The sequence below is a fragment of the Jaculus jaculus genome, chromosome X (genome assembly GCF_020740685.1).
Source record: "Jaculus jaculus isolate mJacJac1 chromosome X, mJacJac1.mat.Y.cur, whole genome shotgun sequence".
NCBI lineage: Eukaryota > Metazoa > Chordata > Mammalia > Rodentia > Dipodidae > Jaculus > Jaculus jaculus.
In genome coordinates, this window is record NC_059125.1 from 111,780,590 (window position 1) to 111,806,368 (window position 25,779).

The following is a 25,779-nucleotide window of genomic DNA, read 5'->3' on the forward strand; positions in this document are numbered from 1 at the left end:
AAAACAAGGGTGAGAGAAAGGAACCAGGGCTTAATCTGGGTTTACACAGAACACCAATATGACCCCCTATTAGGGAGAACAGGGCCTGCACCTCCCACATGCCCAGAGGCTGCACGTGTCACAACTGTCAGCTTTTTAGCCTACTAGTGGGCAAGGTTAGTGACTGTGCTTCCAATGGCAAAAATGGTTAACAGTGAAAGATGAGACCTCAGGTGGAAGAGTGAGGGGGAGAATGCCCCAAGATGTTGCAACCGAACCAAAAAGCACCCCTTAGCACCCCTTAGGGTAGGGTAGACCAGGGAATGAGAGACCCGAGGTTTTGAGAGCCTGTCTTCCTTGAGACCTAGGGTTGGGGCCTAAAAGTGGCCAAGGGGTGTAGCCTGGTGGGCTGGCACAGCTTCCATGAGGAGGGATTAAAACCAAGAGCAGGCCAACCCGAGAAGGACACTTACTGAGAAGGGAAGAAAAGCAAGGCTGAATTGTTGTGTATGTGAAAGCCAGTACCAGGCAGAGATGGTTAAAAGCATCAGAGTCAATGGCAGCTCAGTGGTCTGGTCAGGGGAAAGGAAGTATGGCCTCCCAAGGGGGCAACCCGAAGCCTCCTATCTGAGTCATGAGCACCAGATATAAGGTTCAGGAGTGCTCAAGACCACACAAACCACTCTGAGGCAAAGACGAAAGCTTTTATTTAGGAAAAGCACGAGCTGCCAGGGCTAACTCTCAAGAGCAAAGCACAGCCAACTTGAGATTCCAGATAGTGGGCATTATAGGGCCTTTCAGTTGCAGGAAGGTGAGGAAGGAAAAAGTTGAATTACATAAAGGTTACTTTAGGAAGGTCTAAGATAGCCAGGATGTGGCACCAGAACCATAACCAGGTGACTTCCAAGATAAGGGAGCAGGAAATCTAGACGTGGGACATTGTTAGGCAAGGAAGGGATAATGGCTGGGCAGTTTCTTGAGGAATGTGGATAACCTACTTCTATATGTCTCTTTTGCCACATGGTGTCTCCATTTTGGGAGCCTGTCCCAACCTACAGATGTATCAGCCAGGAAGAAAGCACCTATATCAGGTAGCACATTAAAGAGGATTCATAGTGTGAAATAAGTTATCAAGATGTTATAAAAGTGCTAAGAGCAAATGAGAAAAAGATGAATCAACCTAGAGTTTAATAATTGTAAGCAGCTGTTCCCATCCACAAGGCCAAGGGGCAAAAGGAGAGCTGGAACCTGGAACAAACCCCTCAACAAAAGCTGTATCTCAGTAGCTTCTCAGTAAAGAGCTAAAACCACAGAAGAAATGCTACTGTTGATGCAAAAAACACAGATCTCACTTTAAAGAGTGCATAAGAGTGTTTATTCTGGAGCCAAATATAAGTAACCATGGCCAGGAACATAGGCTAAGATTACACCAATTCCATGTTTCAATGTGTTAATAATTTAAAGTTTTTTATAGTTCAAGGACAAAAGAAAGTCATAAATTAAGACACTTTTCAAATACGTTGGCTGACCATCAGGTAGGCAGGTTATATCAAAGAGGAGCCATCCTGACCACAGGCCTCAGATTCTATCTGATGACATTTTTAGTCCATGGATTGGTGGAAGCTGGGGGGACTGTTAGTACGTTCCCAAAAGATGTCACCTGATCAAGTGATAGTCAAGTGGATGTTAGTTCAGACACAGAGATGGGCAATAAATGGCTATTAAGGGGCTAAAGGTAGCCCAAGGTAATTTGGCTTTGATCTCACAACATTCCATCTCTCTGTGATCACAGGAGCTTTATCAGTCCATTTCAGTCTTCTCTTTGAAAGTACATGTAGCAAATGTAGTACTTTTCTTGGAAGTTTAGTTCATACAACCAAAGGCCACAAACCCAACAGAACCAGAGTATTATGGGTAAGAGGTGGAATAACAGAACTTCTCTGCTTTTTTCTGCTTATTACCAACCAATGTTTTCCTATTAGTCAATTCTAACCACAAACCATTCATCAAGGAAGTCTGGGAAAAAATAGATTCAAAGTCATAAACACTTGCAGAGCACAAAGATGAGGAAAAATATGGAAACAAACCTAACCTATTTCTCAAATAAATCATACCCTTTGCTCATTCCTTTACTTGAATTGTATTTTCCTTCTCTTATCTCAAAAACGTTCTCTGTGAGGCCTTCTCTGACGATTCCAGGTTTATGACCTCTAGTTTCTCCTTGGCTACACTATTTATTAGGTAATTAACCTAATACTGAGCAGCAGCACTGTAATCTCTTGTTGCTGGTATGGCAGGACTACTTAACTACCTGATAAATTATTTGCGGGGGGGGGGGAGGGCGCGTAGGGGTGAAGGAAAGACACATATATCCAAATTTCTCATGGATGTCTGGCACCCAGAAGAATTTTTCTTGGTTGCTTGAGGCTTAATTCCAACTCATGCAGTGGTTTCTAGCATCTCAAAATTTCTCTTGACATTGAGCAGGAATATTCTAGTATTTGGTTATCAATATGGCAAAGACACTAACCAATCAGAATATAGCCTGACTTGTAAAGAACAGACCTCACCTATTAGCATTATATTGGTGTTCACAGGCTAAATATCTGGCTGGGCTACTTGAGAAAGAGAACAATAACCTATAACAAAGGAAAATGCCTTAGTTTCAGTATGTGCACTGAGCGAAATTTCTGAATTAAAGTATATAAAATAGTAGAATATAAAACAGCACATTCTCTTAAAAAAGCTATATGTATGTATTTATGTTCTATTATATTCTATCTTGTATTTAATTATGTTAGATATAAATATATTATGAACTATATTTTACATGCATAAATACACATACTTATACAAACAAATTTAGGTTATAACGCAATAACTACTTCTGGGTGTGCATTCATGATCATTATTTTCCTATTAGCTCATTTGAAGTATCTGATTTTTTTGCCAAATCTCAATATCACTTATAAGATTAAAAAGTTTAAAAAAGGTAGGTGAAATTCTTCCCTTCAAATGTTTCCTTAATGTCTACCAGATGGATAATGGATGAAAGACTAGAGAGGGTTTTAATATACATTTTAACAATTATTTTTAAAATACTCCATAACATGGAGAGATTTTATGCTCTATGCATGTTCCCTAGTCCTCAAAAGATCAAAGCGAAAAATTAAATCTTATGCAAAAGGTCTGTCCCTAATCACTGTTCTAAGGAAGAAAGAAAGGTAAAAAGACCAAAAATCTAGCTTATTAAAAGATACAGCTTAAATTTTTGAATGGAGATCATAAAATGTTTCATAAAATGTTCCAGGAATTGGTTCAGAAAAATCAACCTTCTTCCTTTGCACTAAGCCTGTTTGCCACCTCAATTGACACTTCAGATAACAGCTTTTGCATTTCACTCACTGACAAAACAGTAAGCATCCTGTGGCTTGGCTGCTCAGGTCAACCATAATCTTCATCTCCTGCATGACCAGGCCAAACTGGAAGCTCATAGCCAGCATTTGGAATTCATAGCAGGAAAACACAGAAGCCAGCCAGACAGGCCAATCAAAGATGTGGTCACACAATGAATTTCTATTCTGCCCCTTCATGTGAAGAGAGCTGCTGGTTGCGACTACCCAATAATCATAAGCCAGCTTCCCAGGACTAAAACACAACGTTTCCAGTGTGACATATTTGGTGATCTCCATATAACTGTGATTGATTTTCTCTATTGAGACTCTTTATTGCTATTTTAGTTCTATAATTACTTCTCAAAAATCTCCTGTCATGGTGACGCCTCCATTCTCTCATTCTCATCTCAGGCTATTACCAAGACAGCAATAAACCCCATGTTTATTCAACCCTGGTTGCTTTCCATTAACTTTTACTTTGACTTGGACCTCTAAACTAGGTCAGCTCAAAGTCTGAGATATTTTTTTTCTTTTCTAGGAATTAACATCATATTAATAACCCTTGTATTTTTAAAAGGTTTAGCAAAATGTCAACCATATCCCTAGTCTATAAAGATAAGAGCTATATTTAGCTAGTTCTAATTAAAAATAGCTAACATGCTGCTTGCTATGGGAGTGAGAGAATCTGTTCAATTCATGTCTCATTTCAAAAACTTTGACATTTAAGTTTCCTCAGCACTGTTTATGGCCTGAATTGATATTGTTCCATTTAGTTTGAAATACAGCAAGTATCTGAATAGTATTATTGATTCTCATAAAACAAATCAAGTTCACCAGTCTCACATGCAGTAAATCTTAGTCATGTAAAAGGGGGGGATTGTGACTCTCATTGTTAGTTAGTGGAATCTTTACCAGAGAATTGGATCCCAGGAAAATTGCCCTCAGTCATGTAGAATGCTCCCTAAAGTAATGAATATCAAGCTGTCAGTCAACTTGATATGTAATCATTGCCATCTGACCAAACAATAAAGCATAAACTCAGACCCCAAAGCAACCAAAAACTGAGTTCTCTATAGGGCATAAACAGAACAGACATCTTCAGAAAACAGTGTCAACACACATGTTGTTTTTAAAACTTTTGTTACTTTTAAACATTTCTCCTTGACAAAAGAAAATATGCTATGTGAAAAGAACTTACCAGTCCTAAAGAGGTAAAGGGATTATGTTGTTTGTATCTGGATCCCCTGGAAATAAGTGTTCCAACTCCAGGGACAACTCCCCTAATGAGAATTTACATTTCAAAGTCTTTTACAAGAAAGGTACTAGCAGTGTATGAAAGAGGGGTCAGAAAGCAGATCCCTGAATGAACATCATACAATATTCTTGTCACATAACACCATGAAAGACAGAACACATCAGGAGCCAGGGGCTAGATTCCAGCAGACTTTCCAACATGTAAATGTGTGTAGGTGCACATGTATATAATAAGTGTGCTTGGCATTGTATTTATCTGTGTCTATGTGTGTCAGAGTATATGAGTATGGGGTATGAGTGTAAATAAACACGTGTTTCAAGTGAGGTCCTGTGCTCCTAGTCATATATGTGTAGGCCAATGAAAGCTTCCATGACAAGAAATGAAAATAGGCTCCACATGTCATTTTTCTTTCTTGTTTCTGCCATGTATATACCATTCATATTCTTTGAATATTAGCCATAATCTTGACATTTCAGCAGGTGGTAGAGAGAGATACTAAGACATAGCAGGTGAAAAATATGACTTTCCTGCCAAGAAGGCCAATCTGTATTTCTGTATAATAACTCATTGACCCTACCTATGTTGTGTGCCTTTGGAATTATCATAAACAAACAGACACATCAACAGAAATGCAGGAAATAGGGCTTTTAATTATGCCCACTTATATTTCTAGATGGTATCACTATTACTTCTTATTTCCCTTAACCTCACATTCATAGGAAATCTTAAAGACAGGGATTCTATTTTATCCATCTAACTTCAATACCAACATGGTACCTATCATGAAAGACATACTCAAAAGTTTAGTCAAAAGGTTAAGAAACAACAAAGAAAGCAAAGTACAAATTATTAAAAGCATGGGGGAAAAGTTTTAGAAATAAATATATCATCTTGACTTTGACCTTTGAAAAATGTTCCCTAAATCTCCATATATTTTTCTACCCCAAATCAGGTTTCCTCTGGTTTCCCAAAGCAAGATTAACCTTTTATTTCACCTGTGTTTCCTGAAGCTCATTCATGGGGAAACTTAGTACAGAAGCCTCAAGCTGATTAAATCTCTGTAGTTATTACTTTTTCATAAAATCATATATATCTCCTTAAAATGTAGATTCCTTAAATTCCATAATTAAATACAAATGATATATGTACATGTTCAGTTATTATTTTCTGATGGCTTGTTATATGTTGGGCCCTATATAGGTTCTGTGTGCATGTGTAGGGCAGGAATATAAAGATATGCGATACATTCTCTGTCTTTTGGCAATTTATCCAGTAATACAGAAAATAGTATTAGCAAATTACCTGGGTACAACAGTGAATGTGGTGAGTACCATTTGAAGATTGTCAACAATGTGATATTTCTAAGGAACATCTCTTTGTCCTATATAGTCAGTAAATGCTTGCTTGCTGAAGAGAAGAATATCAAAGCTGGGCCTTAAATTGAAATTTTGACAGTGGAATTTGTAGAGGCAAAAGGGAGAGTTTGAAGATTCAAAGTCAAAACTACAGAGTGACAATAGTCATAGAGTTAGAAATTTCTAAGTACTACACCCAGAGTTGCTTCGGCTTCATTATGTTTTTGAACTAGAGTTTGAACTCAGGCCATTGTATATGCCATATAAGTACTTTTCCACAAGCCATTTCCCAGTAATTTTTTTCCTTGGCTTTTTGAGGCAGGGTCTTACTACATTGCTCAGGTGATGACTTTGAACTCCCTCTATTGCCAAGACAGGCCTTGAACTTCCCATCTTCCTGCCTCAGACTACTGAATAGCATTTTGTACTTTTAGTCATAGTTAAAACTTCTTGTAATTATAACAGAGGAAATATGTCAATTTCTTGAGTACACCTTCAAATACTATGCTTTACTAATCAGACAGGAACAAAGGAAACTCCTTCCTAGAGTGGCATAAATTCCCTAGTAACCTGGTCACAGAATGAGTCCTTCTGGATAAGCATGTGTCTTTCCTTTTGAATCATATGTCATTGCTTCTTTAATAGCCAACTATGTTTTAAATACAACAGGATGGAATGAGAAGGAGAAAAAGTGAATTCTCAGCTGCTTCTTAACAATGGTACCTTTCTTTTAGCATTTCAACTCTATGAAAATTTTCACAAGAAAATCACGAAGAGAAAGTTTCCTTATCACAAATAGAATATTTTCCACACCCAGTCAAACATCTAGTTAAAACGTACAAAAGCACCTAGCCAAAATAATTTTTCTGTGAATGTCTGTGAGGGATTTTCTGAATTCTTACACTTGAAGTAGGAAGACTCACCCTAAGTGTGGGTGGTCCCATTCCATGAGGTGGGTTACGGCATTGTATAAATAGGAGAAAGTGAGCTCCTGTTTCCATGCTTCCTCTGCATGGTGAACTGTAAGCCTGAATAAACCCTTTTGTGGTTTGAATGTGATTTTTTTTTCTATATTTAACATTGGAATTATCCAAAACTACCTGGATAGTGATCCAAATTTTTCATTTTTTTTCCAGTGTAAAACAGAGAAATCAGCATAATATAAATACAGCTTTACTTTGTTGTTAGACAGCGATGTCATGGTACAGATTCCCCATCAGAGCACCAAGCATTTCGGCTTGAGCTTCTAATACCTTATGAGTTTTGAAGAGGAAAAGTGTACTGCAGTATGGACAGATTGGATTTTTTTTTTTTTTACAATACTGATTCACCTAATTTGCCCTCAATTTGGTATAAGTCATCCTCATGACAATTTAAAGGCATCATTCCCTCTTAACTGACCCATTTTAAAGGGATTCATGTCTTGTTGGAAAATTTGATGCCCAGTGCACAATGGTCCTAACTTTTTATTAGAATCTTTTACATAGTGTAGCTAATGGCTAAAAATATTTAAAGTAGATTAAGAATAGAACAAAGAAATGAAGTGCAACTGTGACTATGACAGGATATAAATATTAATGAGGCTTTTTCATTCCTTTTTCCATCTATTACCATCCTCTGTACTTTGTGATTCAAGATCTTACTTAACTTATACTGAAATGTTAAATGTCGGCCCATGGTGCTCTGTGATATGATACATATATAAAGATACAATTAATCTTTAGTCTAATATCTGTCTGAGGGATAAGGTGCTAAAACATGGTATTATGGCTCCCCATTGCCTAAGGCATAGAGTCCAATCTCCTTAGCCTGACATATAAGACTCAGCAACCAGCTTTTTAAAAGTCATCTCTTGCCACTTTACACAAATCCTCTACTGTGGCCACCAGAGTCCGTTGTCCCCTGAAGAAGCTGTGTTTAGTCTTCCCTTTGCATATTTACTATGATTCTCACATAAATTTTTATAGTTTCCAACTTCTATCAATTCCTCAAGACTCAGATCAATCTTACAAAGTTTGTACCAGCCACTCAAAATCATAAAAGTATCTCCCTTTCTGAATTGTAACCAGCTTTTAAAATAATATATACCTCTGAATATAATCCTCCGAGGGAAAGGGAATATATTGTGCTTACTTTGCAGTCTTCATATTGTATAATAAATTAGCATAGAGCTAGACTAACCAAGGCACCTATTATGTGAGCAGATGAATAAATAAATAGGCACATGTAGTAACAAGAAATTACCAACATGTAACAACATTATTCCTTTTTTGTTCTTTCCATTGGATAATCCTATAATTTGTGCCCTGTAAAATATAAATATTCTTTATAAAATTAATATTCAAATTTGCAGCAAGACTCAGCAAAATGCAGATGCCTATATCTTTATTCAATGATTTCTACACAGAAGATCCAATTGACTTTAATGGACATTACCTTGATCAGTACTTTGAGAACTTGAGAGAGAGATTTGCCTTTTAATAATAAAATTCTGAATCTTAGAGATTTTGTGCTATTTTTGTTACTAAAGAAAAATAAAGCAGTCAGAAAGAAAAATGTACTTATTTTAACAAAAAATTCAATAAAAAATGGTTAAACTCGGGGCTGGAGAGATGGTTTAGTGGTTAAGTGCTTGCTTGTGAAGCCTAAGGACCCCGGTTTAAGGCTCGATTCCCCAGGACCCACATTAGCCAGATGCACAAGGGGGCACACACATCTGGAGTTCATTTACAGTGCCTGGAAGCCCTGGCATGCCCATTCTCTCTCTCTCTCTCCTTCTCTCTGTTGCTCTCAAAATAAATGAATAAATAATAAACAAAAATATTTTAAAAGATAAAATAAAAAAAATGGTTAAACTAAGCAAGAGCACCAGACCCTCAGTGGACATACCTCCGAAATGTTCCACTAATATGTATTCTATAGGTAGAATATCATCTTGCACAAATTTTTGCCCCTCAGAAAAGAAGAAAATAAAAATCTCACTATGGCTTTAAAGTTAATATAGCAAATTATTAAACATTGATATTTCTCATAAGAATTATTTTCCCTCATTCTTAGAAATCAATCTTAGAGTTCACTTTCCTAGGCAAATCTGTCCTAGCTCCCAGTCTTACTTTCATCAAGCCAATTCTAAGGGAAAATGACCCTCATCATGCACAAGGATACCCCTCTACTTGTGTTCTTAGTATAACTAGTCCTTGTGGTTGTTTGCCCAATTAGTACTCTTCAAGGGCAGACATTCCTTGACCAAGAAAATCCAGAGTAAAGCCGGGCGTGGTGGCGCATGCCTTTAATCCCAGCACTTGGGAGGTAGAGGTAGGAGGATTGCCATGAGTTCGAGGCCACCCTGAGACTGCATAGTGAATTCCAGGTCAGCCTGGGCTAGAGTGAGACCCTACCTTGAAAAAGAAAAAAAAGAAAAAAAGAAAATTCAGAGTCGAAATAGATTATTGTTTTGTAACTAAATAAATGCACACAGCTCAAGTGGTGTTGCTGATCTCATCTTGCACCTTTATGAAAGGTGACATAACCAAGCCACTCTCAGTTTCCTTATCTCACCTTTCAAGAAAATTTATTACACAGCATTTACAACCTATCTTCTGCAATCCTCCTTGAAACTCCACTCTGCTTCAGCCAAGCTGGACTGTGTCCAGCAAATGCCATACCACCCCCTCTTCCTTTTGTGCCTTTCTACATGTCATTCCCCTCTCTCCTCCTCCTCTTCTTACATAAATCATACTTTGACCCATATCAATGACTGTTTCCTCTATGACACCCTCTGTAATCATAATAGTAAGTAATTTCCTTCATATACCCATTGAATTCATTATCACAAACTCTGATACTTGATTTTCTTAACATCTGGATATGCTACCATCATTCTTTATTGGTTTCTTGGTGGGAGTAGACTGAATATACCACCTGATTACATAGCATTTCCGTAGGTCAAAAAAGTTTAGGTGGTGTTGGAGAACCAATAAGCAACATCCAAAATTCTTTTTGCAACTTGATTCCATATGCCTACCTCAATAATGATTTCTCTAAAAACCATAAATGGTTCCTGAAATGGTGGAAGCAAAGGGATTGAAATGACAAAGACTGAGAAACAGATAGTTTGTGACATCACAGTTAAGTTTTCTGGGCTCTTGAAGTTGCTGGCAGCTTGGAGCTACAACTGATAAGCTATAAGATGCTTCACAAAACTGTGTAGCCTGGGTACAAACTGGTTGTCAGGTCACTTGAGCCAGTATTCGGGATGAACCATGAAGAGAATGTGAGAGAAACCAGTTCCAACTAGGCATTGTCTGTGTGATGGTACTTCATTGAGTTGGATGTGTACATATGCACTTGAAACACTAGAGTTTCACCAAGTCCTTGCCTAGATGATTCAAAACGCCAATGGGAACCATTTGCTAGTTATCACAGTACACAAAAGGATAGTAGCAAAATTCTTCCTGCTGGTACTTTCCCAACATTTGAGCAATGCCTGGGGGAGTGAAGATATTGCGGGAATAGATAAGTTCATAAAATGTCTATGAGCTGCCTGTTCAGTCAAGTTACTTTAGATGGGGTTGTCATGCAGCTTTTCTTCAGGTTCCAGTTCTAAGATCAAATCTAGAGAGCTTATAGATAATGAGGTACCTACTGATTGATTCCAGTAAAATTATGTTTGTCCTGGATATAGTCTTCATCCACCTCTCAAAAGAATTTCTTACCATGGAGACCATAGCACTAAGAAATGCAGAACATATCAGAACTGGTCATCTTCATGTCAACAGCTAGACAGGAACTGAGATTGGGATGGTGTAGAGAGGGTTCTGTTTCCACAGTATATTCACCCACAAGAAAAGTTGGGTGGAGGGAGTAGAAATTGGTGAGCCAAAGTCCACAATTCTATTAATTAATTTATTTATTTTATTTGAGAGAGAGAGAGAAAGAGAATGAGAATTAGGGTGCCAGGGCCTTCAGCCACTGCAAACAAACTGCAGATGCATGCATCACTTTGTGCATCTGGCTTTATGTGGATACTGGAGAATAGAATTTAGGTCTTTAGGCTTTGTAGGCAAACACCTGATGGTTCATCTCTCTGGCCCCAAATTAAAATGCTATTTATTTATTTGTTTATTTATTTATTTGAGACACACAGAGAGAAAGAGAGTATGTGTCTTTTTTAAAAGAAAAATTATTTGAGAGAAACAGAAAGAGGTACAGAGAGCATTTGAGTGTGAGAGAATGGGCATGCCAGGGCCTCCATCCACTACAAATGAACTCCAGATGCATGTGCTTCCTTATGTTTCTGGCTTATGTGACTCCTGGGGAATTGAACTGGGGTCCTTTGGCTTTGTAGGTGAGCACATTAACCACTAAGCCATCCCTCCCGCTCCCCCTTTTTATACAATGTATTTTCAAGCAAAGAGAATGAGAGAGGGAATGGCCAGGGCTTCTTTTCACTGAAAACGAACTGGATGCATGTACCTCTTAGTGCATCTGTCTCTATGTGGGTGCTGGGAAATCAAATCCAGGTTGTCAGGCTTTGCAAGCAAGCCCCTTTAACTTCTGAGCCATCTCTGCAGTACGAAAGCCTACAATTCATAACAACATTCAAATCCCTCCACAAAGTACTCTAGCCAGCTTGAATAGTTTCGTCTCTTTCTTAGTGTGCTCATGTTGGCATAACAAAATTCCACAGGCTGAGTAACTGAAATAGAAAGTTATTTTCTTTACAGTTCTGGAGACTAAAATTTAGTTCAAAATTATAGTTTCCAACACAGTCAGTTTCTGGTAAGATCTACTGTACTGGCCTTTTCACTTTGTCCAAACATGGTGGGGTCTCTAATCTCATTTTGAAAGTTTCACATTCAAAATATTACCAAACTATTTATCTCCAAAAGGTCTCAATGGCAAATGCCATCCTTTAGGGATTAAGGTCTCAGCATATAAATAGAAAGGGAGAAATATCCCTTGCACTATACTTTATATAACCACCCTGTTAAACAGGTAATTATGCAGACTATTTATGTGGCCTTCATATTTTTCCACATTAAGCTAGGTAGAGTTGGGCTAAATAATGCATTTTGAGTTTTCATTTCCTTATGTATAAAATGGGCATAATAATAGTACTCACTTATAGGATTAATATGGAGGATAAATGAATAAATTAAACAATTTACATAACTCAGTGCTTGACCCAGAAGTAAGTGCTCAAATATGTAGGCATTGTACTCATGCTGAGTTTTTTGCCTAGACTGCCTTTTCTCTAGGTGAATTTACCCATCACTTACTATCAATTCTTCACATCTCAACTCCAGATGTTATTCTGTCTTCCAAACCCTTTTTGGACCCCTTTAGTCAGAATTGTAGTCTATTGAGTTTATGCCTTTATTATTGTACTTACCATAGTTTGCCTGTAGTCTACTAGAATAAGAGTTTATGACCTGAAAAGTGCCTAAGGGACTTCCCTGCTCAGAGTAGGCACTAGGGCCCAGATACCATGGTTGTATTTCTAATGATCCTGTAAATGTATTAGTCATATCTCAAAAGACTTTCTCTTATAGCTTTTGCCTCAATTTCCTTACCAATACCATGACTAGCTTATAAATATTCCTTATCAATAAAATGTACATTATAGGAACTTTATAGTATCTAATTATAACTCTTTTTCTTCCAGTTACTAATTTTGTGGCCCTAGGAAACTCTCTTAATTTCTTAGCACCTCAGTTTCATTCTATGAAAAGGGAAATAAATTGTTACTTTTATGAGCTAAAAATGCATGCATAAGGCATACTAGACCTTAGTAGAATTTCAGTAAGGGTTAATTTATACCCTTGCACCCCATTCCCACCCTGGTCAAGGAGATGCTTTTTCAAACATGCTGACATATCTGTCTCCATTTTCCCTGGGGAGATTATTATTGGTAACATTACTGGCTACTTCCTTGACTCTATTTTCTTCTTTATCCTGTGTTTTATGATGAAATGTTTATGTTTCACCCTATTCCTTTTACAGTTTCTGTCTATTTTGATGAGATACTGGTAATGTTTGAAACCAAGAAAATCCCAGAACCTGGAAGTATGATAAAACATGCATTTCTTTCAACACTATTAAAGTTTCTGTAGGAAGGAGGATGTTTTTAGAATCCACAGTTGAAACATTGAATTGAAACATTGACTTTAATGGGGTGGTCTGGTATCCTAATTGCCACAAATACCATTATTTTCTATGGGGAAAATGCATACTACCTTCCAAGTGACTAACTCCTCCTCTTTTTGGAAGTAGGGTCTCACACTATCCCAGCCTGGCCTCAACTTCATGCCAGTCCCCCTAACTCAGCCTCCGAGTACTGGGATCACAAAATTTCTTATCTTAACCTTACAGCCAACCAATAAAGGATTACCATTTTATTCATGGTAGAACTCCAAAGTAATGTTTCAACCTTCTATCATCTACTAGAGTCATCCCTGAAACCATCAGGAGCCAATCCAGGCTGCAGAAGCTAAGGAAGAAATAGCATCTCTCAGAAATGGGAAGAATACCCCAAAACAAACACCTCACTTTTCCATGTAACAATAATGTTCTACTATGACAATATCTCCAAGAAGTGTCAACCACCCCCTGCAAAACAATTGTGCTTATGTTACATCTGATTCCCAAGAATTTCTGGTAAAGATATCATTTCCATTGATATTATTATATAAATATACTCACATTGATGTGCATTTTTAGAAGCATAGATTCTAAATAAAGGTCACTATATTTGGCTGCTTGAATAACATAGATGGTGACCTACCATACTGATATACAGGAATACCAGTTTGTAATGAAAAAACAGTCATCTCTTCCACTGGGTTTGTTATTTTTGTTATTGTTATAGTCTTTGTTGTTTTGTACCAAAGCAGTATTTGAAATTTATAATGGCAGTCATAACTGCCAATGAGTATTTTTCAGAGAATATTCAATGAATGTATCAGTTGCTTTACCATTCCATTATTATTATTATTATTAGCATTAGCATTAACATTATTATTTGGGGGGTAAGGTAGAGTCTTGCTGTAGCCCAGGCTGACCTGGAACTAACTATGTAGCCACAGAGTGGTCTTGAACTTACAGCAATAAAAATAGCACTAGAATAGGAGTCAAGTTATGTAGGTTCTAATTTTCAATATGGCAGTGGCCAGCTGTGCTACTCTGGGGAAATCACCCCCACTGTAGGAGCATCAGTTTCCCCATTTATAAAACAAGCAGAATTTGAAAATAGATCACTGTTCCCTGGAGACCTACTTTAATATTAATTTTATATTTAATTGTAGTCTGGGTATGATTTCATCTGTCAAAATGTTTAAGTGCTTTAAAATGTTTCAAAATTTTTAAGAAATACTTTGTAAATGTATTGCTGATAAGTTTCCAATGAAAACTCATTTTCTGTCCACACCAAACTATGATTAATGTAAGATAGGTTATGAGAAGTAGTGTCATAACAAACAGGGATGGGTGAATGTTTGTAGATATTCATGGGAAAGCCGAGATGCTCTGTTCAGAAATGGTGCTCTGATTATGTAAACAAAAACCAGTTCTCTAGAAAGAAATATTTCTGTAGTGGGTAAGAACAATCAGTCAGGTTAACATAAGTCTATATAAATAGCCACAATTAATGTCAGATTCTCTTTAAGATGTCTACATGCTTGTAAGTCAGTATTCTCAGAATTCTGATATATCATTTCATTCCCAGAATTAACTTCCATAGTGATGTATATCTTAAGCAAAAGCCACATTGCTGAATACAATTTTTATCAATCAACAAACTGAATCTGGGGAAAACCAGAGTAGTCTGAATTCTATTATAATTAGCAAACTGATCACATTTGATTTTCTATTCTGAAAAAAATTAATCCTACCCCAGGATCAGGAATAAACTCATCAATAAGGGCTATTTTCTATGCTGCCTCGCCTGAAACTGCCAGTCCCTCAGAAACTCCATTCTGTCTTGTAAAAAAATGCAATATAGGCAGATTTATCTTCAGGTCCAACAACATAGTGTATGTTTTCCAGTTCAGATTACCTAACATAATTATCATTGTTCCATTTAAAGGCCATCGTTTTAGCTAAATGTCCTGGCAAAAGATTCAAAGTCTATGAAGATTTAAATTTTTTTGTTTATTCTTGCTTATTTATTTGAGAGCGACAGAGAAAGAGGCGGAGAGAAAGAGAAAATGGGCACGCCAGGGCCTCCAGCCACTGCAAACGAACTCCAGACGCGTGTGCCCCCTTGTGCATCTGGCTAACGTGGGATCTGGGGAACCGAGCCTCGAACCGGGGTCCTTAGGCTTCACAGGCAAGCGCTTAACCACTAAGCCATCTCCCCAGCCCCAAAGTCTATGAAGATTTAATAAATGCCTTCTGTGTGAAAGGAAGCAGCTATAAGGGAAACTTATATTTGAAAGTGTTACAGGGATATTATCCCTATAAACCAACAAATGAATATTTCTGGGAATTAAATATAAAGTCCTTTCTCCATAATTTTATTCCAAACTCCCAAGAATAGCACACATGATGAAACTTACCCCTTTATACCTTTCTGACTTTTTCTAGCCTCCTGTTCAACACATAATCTCCCACTCAGTGGTAATATACTGGTGTGTGTGTGTGTATGTGTGTGTGTGTAGCATGTTCTCTTACACAGTTCTGACATGCATAGTTTTTTCCCCTCTTACATAGTTTTTTTTTCTTTATGTAGTAGCTTCCTCACTTTATATTCTTCGATACAGCCCATGCTTTCTTTATCCTCCAACTTCCATTGAGAATGAGTCAACATTCTATGTGTATTTTCATCCCTGTTTATACATGTTACTAAAACCCATTACTAGCCAGATATTTATTGCTAACACTTTTAGTTCCAAAGCTCAGGAGGCTGAGATAGGATGGCCACAGTGCATTTAAGGTCAGCCTGGGCTACAGAGTGAGATCCAAGTCATCCTTGCCTTCAGTTGAGACTCTGCCTCAAAAAAATTACTACTGTATCTAATAGAGGATATTCTTGTCTATGCTCCCACTTATAACATCAGCAACTTGAGGGAGGAAGTAAAATCTTTTCTTTTTCTATGTTTCCAGTTACCCATTCACACAGCAGACATTTATTAATACGTGTCTGATGAATAAACAACAAATGCCTGCATAGAAAACAATAGAGTAGAACTCTAGTATCTAATCACGTGATTCATGAGCTCCAGTTATAAATAATTAGTATCTCATAGCCTCACAGTAAACTGTGTTTTTTTCTGTGTCTCAAGCTTCCTTTTTAGCAGCTAGACCATAGCAAACCATCAATCAATAGAGATGTTGTTTTAATCACTGGTAACTTCCTTAATGAAACTCAAAACTAACCATTCTACTGGAAGCAGAGTAAGCTCAATAAGTAGAGCATGAGTTAAAGGAAAGAAGAGAAATTCAGCACCAAAATGATCTATAAAAACATTACAATGTCTTTCCATCCTTTTAAGAGGTCTTTGAATTGTATCCCACATTCATCTTGTCTTCTAAGTATTTGGAATGATGTCACAATAAATAAATTAAAGATGAGCTGGTTAAGAAGACAGAATTTCTTTTTTTTTAAATTTCTGAATCTATGGTTTTTTTGTTTGTTTGTTTTTTAAATTTAATTTATTAGTTTTCTTTTCAGTAAATACAGGCAGTTTGGTTCCATTGTTTAGGCTCATCTGTGATCTACCCCCTCCCATTGGACCCTCCTTGTTGAGGTATATGGGTCGTGCATTGTGGAGTTAGCCCACAGTTATTGGTACCATAACTGTCTCTGCAAATCATGACACAGCCTAAGAAATGCTATTCAACAGTACCAGCATAAATGTGGCTTTCCTGCATACATAGACTTCAGACAATGCTCCAGTTTCTGGAGAGGACAGAGTTTTTCTTTCTTTTTTTCCTCCTCCCATCAGTGATTGTATTGTACTTGTCTTTTAAAAAAAGATAAGTAAACAAGCAAGAAGAAACCAGTCCATAATAGGCACAGAGTTATTTGTCAAATGGCCACATTGGCTAACTTCTAACATGGTCTACAACAAAGTTTAATTCTTTTTGGAACATGGATCCTTTCCTTCCAAACTACTTTTCTCTCTTCTCCTTCATTCCTTTCTTTCCTCCTCTGTCTTTCACTCTCTCTTTATTATCTTTGCTGTTGTTATTTTCAATAACTTTATATGCTTTATAATTTGTATTCCTGTTGGAATTATTGAATTGAATTTTGGCACCATTTTTAATTTTTGACATGTATTGATTTCAGTTTTAGGTGCTTAATTCCAAGCTATTATAGATAAATTCTGGTATTGTACTTCATAGTCAAAGATATATGCTTTGGCTATGGTGTAGATTATTCATTATTTGCTTGATATTTCATTTTTATTAACTTAGAGAACAAACTGTATTGAGAGTAAACTCAAATGACTGATGAATGAATGTATTGGGTTTTCTCATAGCCCTATATAAAGTGGTAAGACTGTCTAACATTTTAAAATCTTTCTGACTTATAAAGCAGTGTAATACAGAATCTTGGATCAAGTAACAAAGGAGTTTCTGGAGAATAAGGCTAGGGAAACTCAGCCAAAATCAGGCCTCAGAATTGTGCCTAGGAATATGTGTCATATGAGCAGGCAGATTCTCATAAACAGAAAAAAAGAACAGTTATTTCACTCACTTATTATTTGAGAGGTAAAAGGACAACAATCTCCTTTGTGTTTTCATTCATTCAAGCAACCTTTTATCTCACTTGTAGTTTTCTGAGAGAAATTAAAATAGAAACATTTATCATTGCAAATTAATGAAACCGCCTTTAAAACATTGCTTTGGTAGAATTAATTTGACTTTTTGGATCTAAATAAACCACATATAAATGTTATCAAGGACAGTCAACAAAACTGAAATCAGAAACAGGGACAAGTATCTCCATCATTTGTGTTATAATAGAATCCATACAAGAGTATTCTGAATGCTTCCTCATTGGGCTTCTACCCAATAGTATTAACATCTGCGCTCCCTTCCACCTTCCTGACTAAACCACCTATGCTTTCTCTCATGCCCCATGTCTATATTGACATCCACTCCCATGGTACCTATTCAATCAAATATCAACTGTTCATAAAGATGTCTCATGTTTAGGCTAAAATGATATTTTCTTGATGTAGTCACAGCTGTTTTATATATATATATATATATATATATATATATATATATGTATGTATATATATATATATATTACTGCCTGCTCATAGCAAGTTTATTTGTGATGGCCCAAAACTGGAAACAACCCAAATGTCCTGAACAAGTAAGGGGTTAAACTGTGCTAAATCCTTAACTTGGATTAGTATGCAGAAATATAATGAATATATTGATATGTGCAACATTGTAGATGGAACTGAAGTGGGAAGGGCAATACTAGAAGGTTTATACATTTTTTGAGACAGAGTCTTGCTTTGAAGTCCAGGCTTATCTTACATTTGCCATATAAAAAAGAAAGACCTCAAGGTCACAGCAATCCTCTTGCCTTAGCTTCCCAAGTTCTAAGATTATAGCCATGTGCCACCATGCCTGACTATACAACTGCCTTGAAATAAGAAGTCTGTAGAGATTATGGACAGACTAGGGGTTGTCAGTGGTGTGTGACTATAAAGGAATTGCCTGAAAGAGACCCATAGAGATGGAATAGTCCTATAGCTTGATTGCTGTGATGGCTATATGACTGTACACATGTAATAAATCTATATAAAACTCTCAGGCAGGTGTGGTGGTGCATGACTTTAATCCCAGCACTTGGGAAGCAGAATTAGGAGGATCACTGTGAGTTTGAGGCCAGCCTAGGACTACAAACTGAGTTCTAGGTAAGCCTGGGCTACAGTGAGGCCCTACCTTGAAAAAAACCAACCAAACAAGCAAACAAACAAACAAACAAAAAACCCAACTACAAAAGAAAAAACAGCTCAAACACAGCAGTTGACTTATATCGTTATTACACCATATAAAGCATTATATTATAGTTATGTGTCTATCACCCTCACTTAATGTGTTTTGTTGAGGACTAAGGACCATACTTTATTTATCTTAAGTCATGATGCCCAGAAACAGATGAATCATATCTTTCTAGGCATTCCCTTTGGCGTACCTGTATTTTCATACATAGTACACAGTATCACAGCCATTCCTTACAAGTCTGATTCTTAGGCTGTGAACACTTGCAGATAAATAGATGGTTTTTATTCAGCCTTGTATCTCTAGCAATTAACAAAGCGAGAAAAGTGTCACAAAGTCAATAAGATAAAGTAGAAAAGAAAACTTAATATTATTTACACTATTTTTTTGCTACCTAAGCTGCCATTAAAATGGATAGGCTGACAGTTGACAGAGGTTTATATTTTTTAATTTTATTTCATTAGATATGGACATACTAAGTATGTAAATAACACATGTTGGTACCATCATTTCCCTCATCCCTGCCCCTTTTCTGAAGAGGCCCTCTTCATTAGGGATGTAGATCAACCCCTTGGTGATTGTGGGTCATTAATTGTGGGGGCAGCTGTCAGTTATAGAGGAAAGGTACTGTCTCTGTGCATAATGTCTCAACTTGTTACTTTAACAATCTTTCTGTCCACTCTTCAGCAAAATTCCCTGAGCCATGTTGGGGGCATATTAAGTCTACTTCAGTGATGGGCTCTTAGGAGCCTCTGGATCTCTGCTTTGGTAGGTGTTGAGTGCCTATCTCCTTCCTCCTTGTGCTGATATCTGATTCCCCCAAAAAGCAGCATTCTTACTCATTTCCCCAATTTCTCTGTGGTTTCAGCTGGGGCCAGGTTGGTATAGGCTGGGTCATTTATCTCCTCAGGTCCCGCTCCCATCTGAAAAAGAGAATCAGAAACTCTAATGCAGACAGAAGTCAGAAACGGTTAAATGGGATAACTAATATTAATTTAGAGAGAATTTAGTATGTGTAGACTCTCTTATAGCCTAAGATTAGTGGGAGCTTGACAATGTAAAGAAGAATCATTATCTGGATATGATTCTGACTTGCTTCCCAGTTCCAATATGGTTTCCTTCCCACTGAGCAGATCTGTTAGCCAATCCAAGAGCAGTTGGTTACCCACCATGACTGTGTGCCACTAATGTACTTGTGTGGGCATCACATCAAGTTGTTTGCTTCTGAGTCGCTTAGACTTTGAGTTGCTCAGCTGTTGGCCACTTTCTCCCAGTAACTCATGTAGCACCTTCCAGCACTAGATGGGCTGTCTGCAGACTGGCATACTTCCAGATTCCAGCCAGGTCTCTCCATGGTGCATGTCAACAGCATATGGTGTCTTCAGCAGTAGGGTTGAACCACTAACCTCTGGTTGGTAATCAAGTGCTCTGACAGAAGTCTGTCTTGTTTGTTTTGGAAGACTTTGTAGGCCTTCTCTGATCAACAGCTCTTTGTGGATGTTAACTACATGCTGATACAGGGAATTACAGGCTAGTAGCAAGGGAAGAGATAAAAGAAAAGGAAAAAAAAAGAGAAATAGGAGAAATTTAAGGTGAGCCTTCATCTCACCCACTCCATTGCCCTTTTATTGAAGTGCTTTCCTTAAGGTACTGTTGAGGGTTCAACCATTTAAGTCTAACTTCCAGGATATGGAATTCTGAGAAGTGCCTGTCCAGTTCTTTGTCCCATTTTGTGAGTGGGTTGTTTGACTTTTTATTGTTTAGGTTTTTGAGTTCTTTGTATATTCTAGAGATTAGGCCTCTGTCAGTCAGATATTCAGCAAAAATTTTCTCCTATTCTGTGGGTAATCTATTGGCTCTGCTTATTGTATGTTTGTCTGTGAAGAAACTTCAGCTTCATGAGATCCCAATGGTTGAGTGATTGTTTAAGTTCTTGAGTTACTGGGGTTTTGTTCATTAAGTCTTTCTCCAGTCCTATTTCATGGAAATTCCTCCTATTTTTTCTTCCAATAGCATCCAAGGTTCTGGTCTTATATTGGGGTCTTTGATTCACTTGGATTTGATTTTTGTGCATGGCAAAATGTGTGGATCAAGTTTCATTTTCCCGCATATGGCCATCCAGTTTGTACCTCATCAGTGGTTGAAGACACTGTCTTTCTTTGAGCCTACATTGTTAGGGCCTTTACCAAATATCATGTAGCTGTAATTACGTGACCCAAATCTGGGTCCTCGATTATATTTCATTGGTCCATGTGGTGGTTTGATTCATGTGTTCCCCCCAAACTTAGGTATTCTGAATGCTCAGTTCCCAGCTGAGGAAGATTTGGGAATTAACACCTCCAGGAGGCAGTGTATTGTTGGGGGTGGGTTTATGGGTGTTATAGCCAGTTTCCCCATGCCAGTGTTTGGCACACTCTCCTGTTGCTATTATCCACATGATGTTGGCCAGGGGTTGATGTCCACACTCTGCTCATGCCATCGCTTTCCCTTGCCATAGTAGAGCTTCCACTTGAACCTGGAAGTCAAAATAAACCTCTTTTTTTCCACAACCTGCTCTTAGTTGGGCGATTTATAAAAGCAATGAGAACATGACTACAACAATAATGTGGTACCTGCTAGACACCTGACTATGTGGCTTTGGCCTTTTGGAGCTGATTTTCAAGAGGAATGTGGAAGGATTTGAAACCTTGGCCTAAGAGACACCTTACAGAGCTATAAGTACCACTTAATGGACTATTCTGGTCAGAGTTGAAAGATCTGAGCACTGTAAGAATGGTGGACTGTAAGGTTTGGCTTATGAAGGTGAGAAAGAGCTTTGCCCAGACTGGGCTAGCAATTTGTGTGGAAAGCTTGCTCTTATGCCCATGCCCTGAGGAGTTGTATAGGGATGCTTTGCATTGAAATTAACTGGTGTGAGCTGAGGTAGATGGCACAAAAAGAAAAATCTTTGGGTGAACTGTTTCCCATTCAAGCTACAATTGAGAGATTACAACCTTTGAGACTGGGCTAGCTGACCTGCACTGGGAAAACAGGATGAATGTAGACTCTTTTGAAGAGGCCTGAGTGCTCAAGAAGTTCCCAGTTCTTCAAAGTCTGCTTTATTCCCCCCCTGGATTAACAAATGGGTACCTTACCTGGTACTGTGTAATATAAGAAATGCAGGAAAGAGAGGGTCATTGAGTTTGCAACACGGTCTTGTGTTTTGTAATTGGCTACAGGCAGTGTGAAGCAGGTTTGCTGGTTGCCTGCATGGAGTCCCTATGGGGCCATGAGGATGAACCATAGATTGCAGTGGAGACCCAGTGGAGATGCCAGGAACACGAGATGGCTGCTGAGGAAAGCTGCCAGCCCCAGTGAAAATTTCCAGGACTGTGAGTAACCTAGCTTGAGGAGCAGAATTGGAATGCCAAAGACTTGTTGCTGGTTAGAATTATTGGACTTGGAGATTGGTCACTGGCTAGAGTTGTTGGATTTGGAGTTACAGTTTGGTGTTTGCTCTGTTTAAATCATGTATTGCTTGAGTATTTCTTTACTATACCCAATGACATCTTTTGCAGTGTAACTGTTTATTTTGTGCCATTATGGGTTTTTTTTTGAGGTTATTTTTTGGTATTATGGCTCAGTTAAAGGTCCTTGGATTATTGGGCTGTATGAACACCATTGGAATTGATAAAATTATGGGGACTTTTAAATTTGGACTGAATGCATTGTATTTTAAATCATGTATGGTTATCAGTTTGTGGGGACCAGGGGCAAAATCTTTTGGTTTGATTCAGGTGTCCCACATAAACTAAGGTGTTCTGAATGCTAGGTTCCAAGATGATGAAGATGTGGGAATTAACACCCCCAGGAGGCATTGTATTGTTGGGGGTGGGTTTATGGGTGTTATAGCCAGTTTCCCCATGCCAGTGTTTGACACACTCTCTTGTTGCTATGATCCACCTGATGTTGGCCAGGGGGTGATGCCCACATTCTGCTCATGCCATTGCTTTCCCCTGCCATCATGGAGCTTCCCCTTGAGCGCGTAAGCCAAAATAAACCTCTTTTTCCCACATCCTGCTCTTAGTTTGGTGATTTCTACAAGCAATGAGAATCTGATTACAGCAGTTCATAATACTGTTTTATGCCAGTACCATTCTGTTATTACTATGACTTTTTAATATAGCTTTTGATCACATAAGGATACAACTCCTGAAGTATTTCTTTTCTTGAAGATATGCTTGGATATAGGAGTTTTCTGCCATTCCATATGAATTTTAAGATCATTTTGTCTATCTCTGTGAAGAACAGTGCTGGGATTTTTATTGGTATTGCATTAAATCTGTATATTGCCTTTGGTAAGATTGGTATTTTGGAAATGTTAATTATGCCTATCCAGGAGCATGGGAGGACTTTCTATTTTCTCAAGTTCTCCTCAATTTCTATTTTGACTGTTTTTATGTTTTCATTGTATAGGTCTTTCACATCCTTGGTTAATGTTATTCCAAGGAATTTTCTTTTTGTTTCTGTGGAAAATGAGACAATATCACTTATTTCTTTCTCTGTATCTTTGTCTTTTGCATATAGAAAAGCTCCTGATTTTTGTACATTGGTTTTGTATCCTGCTACTTTGATGAAGGAGGTAATAACCTTTAAGAGTTTTGAGGGCTGGAGAGATTGCTTAGCAGTTAAGTGTTTGCCTGTGAAGCCTAAGGACCCCGGTTCAAGGCTCGGTTCCCCAGGTCCCACATTAGCCAGATGCACAAGGGGGCGCATGCGTCTGGAGTTCGTTTGCAGAGGCTGGAAGCCCTGGCGCGCCCATTCTCTCTCTCTCCCTCTATCTGTCTTTCTCTCTGTGTCTGTCGCTCTCAAATAAATAAATAAAAATTAAAAAAAAAGAGTTTTGAGATGGAAGGTCTCGGGTGTCTTATGGATAGAATCATGGCATCTGCGAATAGAACTAACTTAAATTCTTCCTTTCCATTTTGTATCCCTTTTATTTCTTTCTCCTTTCTTATTGCTTGACCTAGGACTTCCAATACTATAATGAAGAACAGGTGAGAGAGGACACCTCTGTCTTGTTCCTGATCTCAGTGGGAATTCCTTGAGTCTCTCTCCATAAGTATTACTTGGGCTTTAGGGGCTTTATAAATAGCCTTTATTATGTTGAGATATAAGCTGTCCATGCCTATTCTCTCCAAATTTTTGATGATGAAGTAATTTTGCTGTTAGGAGCCGTGCAGACGCTATTACAAGTTGGCCCCGGTTTCTGGCCTCTTCTTGGTCACAGCTGGTGTAAATCAAGCACAGTGCGCATGCTCCAACCCGTCGTGGGCCGATGCTAATGAGGCATCCAGAAAGTAACCAATCACTGGTGGCCACATATCCGCAGTTGACCAATCATTTGTGGGTAAGCAGCCTAAAACCCTATATAAACAGTTGCCTTTCGTGGTTCTGGGTCTTCGCGTCTTCGCATCTAGCAGTTTGGCAGTCCCCAATAAAGTGTGTTCAGAAGAATCCTGATTGTGGCGTCCTCCTTGCTGGCGAGGCGGGCGTGACATTTTGCATTTTGTCATAGGCCTTTTCTCCATCTACTGAAATGGTCATGTGGTTTCTGTGTTTAAGCTTATTTATGTGGTATATTAAATTGAGAGATTTCTGTATGTTGAACCACCCTTGCATTCCTGGGATGAAGCCTACTTAATCAAGGTGGATAATGCTTTTGATGTGCTGTTGAATTCAGTTCATGAGGATTTTATTCAGGATCTATGCTTCTAAATTCATCAGGGAAATAGGCATATATTTTCCTTTTCTGATGGCATCGCTGCCTAGTTTTGGTATTAGGGTGATAGTAGATTTATAGAAGGAATTGAGAAGCTTTCCATGTTCTCTGATTGAGTGGCACAGTTTGAGAAATATTGGTTTCATAGAATTCATCTGGGAAGCCATCTGATCATGGACTTCTCTTTTGGGGAAGGTTTTGATTATGATTTCTTTTTTAAAATTAATTTATTTTTTATTAATTACCTTTATACTCAGTGAATACAGTTGATATGGTACAATTGTTAGGCTCATCCATATCCTACCCCCTCCACCCTCCACATGGCCCCTCCTTGTTGAGGTATATGGGTCATGCTTTGTGGAATTAGCCCAAAGTTATGAGTATGATAAATGTCTCTGCATATCATGACCCAACATGTGGCTCTAACAGTCTTTCCACCCCCTCTTCTGCAAAATTTCCCTGAGCCATGTTGGGTTCACTTTGGGTCTGCTTCAGTGATGAGGTGTTGGTTGCCTCTGTGTCTCTGGATATATGATTTGGTAGGAGTTTGTTGTTCTCTGTGTTGATCTCTTTCACCCTATTGCTAGTACCTGGTTCACCAAGAAAACAGCACCCTTGCTTGTTTAACCAATTATTCTTATTTTCAGCTGGGGCCTTTTTGAGGTATGATGGGGTGGATCTCTCCTTAGGATCTGAGTCTATCTGAAAAACAGAAACAGATTCGCCATTGGAGAATAAAGTTAGCACCAAACAAATGGGATAACCCTTATTTTTTTATATACAGAATTTAATAGGTGTAGGCTCTCTTGTAGCCCATGATTGGTGGTAGTTTGATAACGGCAAGCAGGTTCTTGTTTGGATACAGTTCTGACTTGTTTCCTAGCTCTAGCTATAGGTCCTTTTCCACTGAGCAGATCAGTTAGCCAAATCAATAGCAGTTGGTTTCCCACCATGGCTGTGCACCACTATGGCACTTCTGTGAGCATCACAACACTCTTTGCTCCTAAGTAGGTTAGACGATGAGTTTCTTGGACAGATATTGGTAATTTTCCCCCAGTTGCCCAT

At 38.1% G+C, this 25,779-nt stretch overlaps 1 pseudogene; it reads right to left on the reverse strand.

Moving 5' to 3' along the window:
- Window positions 1-10,024: 10,024 nt before the first annotated feature.
- LOC101603567 overlaps window positions 10,025-25,779 on the reverse strand; it is a 76,734-nt pseudogene continuing 60,979 nt past the window's right edge.